The 4141-nt window shown below is 37.1% G+C and overlaps 1 protein-coding gene across 2 annotated transcripts in view; it reads right to left on the reverse strand.

Moving 5' to 3' along the window:
- Nucleotides 1–1918: 1918 nt before the first annotated feature.
- The window catches only part of zfhx4 (zinc finger homeobox 4), a 133303-nt gene continuing 131080 nt past the window's right edge, over nt 1919–4141 (reverse strand). For both annotated transcript variants that reach the window (XM_080793507.1, XM_080793508.1), the window contains exon 13: nt 1919–4141. This exon is cut by the window's right edge and continues 2335 nt beyond it. The gene's annotated coding sequence lies outside the window, so the exon portion shown is untranslated.

A 4141-nucleotide genomic window follows, 5' to 3' on the forward strand; every position in this document is an offset into this window, starting at 1 on the left:
AAACGATCGGTTATAGCCCATCGTTTTTTGAATTTTTTAGAAAATTGCGAAATTGCGGAAATTGCGGAAAAATTGAGGAGTATTGCAGAGGAATTGTGGAAAATTGCGGAAAATTGCGGAAAAAACGATGGGTTATAGCGCATCGTTTTTTGAATTTTTTGAATAATTGCGGAAATTGCGGAAAAAACGATTGCTACAAAGAAATAAATAAATGGCAAAAAAAAGTCAATCTACAAGCTATTTGTCATAAAGTTTGACAAAAATGTTGGAAATGTGCCCCACAATCAGGAAGCCAGGGTTAATTTGTTATTGGGTTTAACATAAATATACATTTATTTTTAATTCAATTCTTATTTAACAGTTTAATACCAGACATCTCCAAAGTGGAAATGCATAATCTAATTCAGTCTGTCTAGATACTGTAAAACAAATCTAACCCCATGGGTGGCTGCATGGAAACAATGTTGACCCAGAGAACAGATCATGCCTTTAGATTTCATGTAATTTGTGGATTGACAGTGTTTGGAGAGCTGCTCGACAGATGTGGTGGAAAGACGACGGACGGCCCCGTTAATACTCGACGATACCAGCATCAAATAGCAGTGCACCTTACAGTATAGGCAGTGGTGGACAGTAACTAACTACATTTACTTACTGTACTGTACTTAAATCCTTTTTTTTGTTGCAAGCTGATGACTTTCACTCCACTACATTGTAAACAGAAATATTATACTTTAGACTCCACTGCCTATAGGAAGGCACAAAACTATAACATGCGAAAGACAAAACAAGAATAAAACAGTTCATGGCATGTGTATAAGTGAACTACTACAACTACTTTTAGGCCCATTTCAAATAGGCCTATAGTGAAATATCTACTATTTTGGAAACTTGGGAAATTGTACCGCAAGTAATTTGTACTTGAGTATTATTTACTCGAGTACTCTGTCCACCACTGCCGTATACGGCAGCGATTCAAGGACATGTGCTTAATGCATGCAGCGCTGGATGGATGGGTCAACCATTTTGATGTTCTGCAGATGTTTTCCCCCCGTAACGGGAGGAGCACGACAGCACCTGATGGTGTTCTGCAGATATTAGTTATCACCACACACTTCCAGCATAATCCGCCGTGTCTGCTCAGAACCAGATTACCACAAATAGCCTAATAGCGACGAGGCAGAAGTCCAACGTGGCAGGCCACGAAATGAGTCCCTCAGCAAATATGCACTGCAAGGATGAATACTGGATGACTCGCCCCGGTGCGATACTATAAAAAGATACTCCTGTGGAAAGGCTGTATTATTTGACCCTATAAACAATTTAGTATTATTTAGTATATGTATAAGGTTTTGCCCACTCAAATGGTACCTCGTCAGATAATCCCCCACATATCCTACAACAACTTCTGTGAACAGACTTCACTGTAGTAGCTTTTCATAAATTATATTTGTACTTAGGCTATGTCTGCTGTCATGAAAGTTTATAGTTAGAGAAATTCAAAGTCCAGCCGTCTGCTGTCCAGCCTCTCCCACCCCTCACTGGGGAGAATTCTGGGAGGAAAACAGAAACGGGGCGAGTCATCTTGTTACCGCAAGGATGCTGTGCGTGAGTTCATGCACGCACACACAGTATATATATATATATACTGTATATGCACAGTATATATAACCCTTTTTCGTTATGCTTCAGCTATTGAAAAATAGGAGATCTACAAGCTCGTGGCGCGCTATACGAGCTTGTACAGTAGGTCTGCCATCTTTGAAAAACCGAAGAACGACTGACATAGAAACAAAGCTTTTTCAGAAAACTGTCAGGATGTAGAAGACATTGTTTAGAATCTCATCTCAGGTCAAAATGGGATAAACTACACGTTTTCTAATGCTGCCATAACATGAAACAATAAGTAAAGACTATCTGGTGGATCCGTCGTGGTTTGCAGATACAGTTTTTAATGTATCACAACAATGAGCAACAAACATACTTGATGAACTATTTCCAGAAGTTGTTCAAATACCATCTACAATAAACGTCATTTCAACTATGACAACAGGTCTGTGACAAAATAAAAAAAAGGTTTCAAAACCATGTTATTACCGCGGTGCGGTACAGTTGAGACCTCAAACGTTACAGTAACAAAAACTAATGCGACTACTCTCTATATATAAAACATCAATAACATTTTTGGTTTAGTTTATTTAAAGTTTTAGCCATAGGGGCTTCTTCTTATTAAAACCTCAGGGTGCATTTCCTATGTAACCCCAGATGTTGAAGAGTACATATTGTGTAGGATATGATTGCGCCGTGAAAATCCCTTTTGACATCCAGAAAAACAATTTCCAATTTTCAGCCTTTTGAAGGCTGTCCTCATAAACATGACACAATCCATCCATTTTTTTTTAAAAAGTTCTTTTTTTTTTTTCTCTTTTTGGCTGCTGTGCAGTTGCAATAACTATGTACAGTTACTATATTGTTTGGACCATCCTTTTTGTTGGTTTGTTAGCTTTTTACCAGTCCTTGGTTGTGGGGGGGGGGGGGGGGGGGGAAGCGTCTCCTGTCTGCTGCTAGCATCTTAGCACATGATGCTAGCTGACAGTTCAGTCTTTCGATGCTAGGGCCACAGAGCGGGGCAAAAAGGCAAAGAGCCAGTGTGGAGATAAGCCTTTGGGATCAGGACAGTCGCTCATGTTTGTACAATGGCAGAATTGCACCTTGAGAGGCCAGGATGTCTCTTAAGAAACACAATCGAAAAGTGTCTTCAGGATTTAAAGTAAAATGTTTGAAATATTAAAAATCCAAATAAGGACATTTAAAAAGCTCACACGGAGAATTAAAAACGGACATTTTTGCGTTAAAACTTTTGAACACAACAAAAGAAAAAACACCTGTACAATAATAAGCATAAGAGGAAATGTTACTTGATTTCATCGTTTGAAACAATAACTAAGCATGAATTGATTTAACCTGTCAAACAGTTGCATTACATGCTACTTGCTCATCTCAGAATAGGAAATACCAAAAGCAATACATTTTTGCATTTCTTCATATTAATAAATTTGTACCATGCACAGCCAACTACGAATATGTACAACAGCTTAGCTTTCTTTGTTCACAAGCCTTTTTCTTTCATACAAATAGCCTTCTGTTACTTTGGAATGAATCACAATGGTTTCAATTACCAAACTAGAAAGTGATTCGTTAAAAATTGAACACCCTTTGACAGCTTTCACATTCTTAGTTCCACAGCAAAAATAACAAAACAAACAAAACAAAGAAAAGCAAGAGGAAAAATAGCAAAGCAAAGCAATCCACGGATCAGTATTTTTGTCTGGTAGAAAGTCGAGAGAGAATTTATGGCAAGCAAAATAACATTACACAGTAGCAGCAAAATGTTGTAAGGTAATACTTTGTGACGTTGTTGAAGTTACTAAATGTGGAAAAAATTAAAAACGTCGACTTTTAGTGTTAGATCAACAGAAGTGCCCAGAGAATGAATGGGAGACGTGGACCTATATGCACTAATTGGCAGTGTATAGGTAGGTGTAACACTGTCATTAGTCCTACAAGCAACATGAAAATGTTTCAATATACAAAACAAAATGCTGTTGTCCCCCTTTTTAAAGCAGCATATTTGCTAACTTAGCACAAATATTCATACCTTTTTTTCTTCTTTCTTTTTCTTTTTCAAATCATTTTGACCAACTTGTACCTTAACAGTTTCAAGTATACAGTACTACTTTCATGGATACACCAATTATTGTTAAATAGGTCAATAGATTGTTAGGCATCAATCCTGTAACAAATATGGACCAATATGCTGCTGAAATAGACACAAATAATAATTAAAACAAACCATACATACAAACAGAAAAAAACTATTAAATTAACAAATGGCCTACCCAAATAATAATAAAAAGACAAATAAAAACCAAATAAGTGCACTATAGTCCAGACACAAGCAAGTACCGTAACAGTACAGCAATTCACAAATGAAAAAAATGGTATATTCACATAATCCTCAAGAGTCTATCAAAACTAGAGTTATTACCTCTTCAGAAAAGGGTGTGAGCAGAGGTCAAAGTGAGAAGGTAAGAGTTGGCACAGATTAGTATATTCTACAAGAAAAAACTGGGAGGGTTGG

The sequence above is a fragment of the Protomyctophum bolini genome, assembly GCF_963924005.1.
Source record: "Protomyctophum bolini genome assembly, chromosome: 21".
Classification (NCBI taxonomy): domain Eukaryota; kingdom Metazoa; phylum Chordata; class Actinopteri; order Myctophiformes; family Myctophidae; genus Protomyctophum; species Protomyctophum bolini.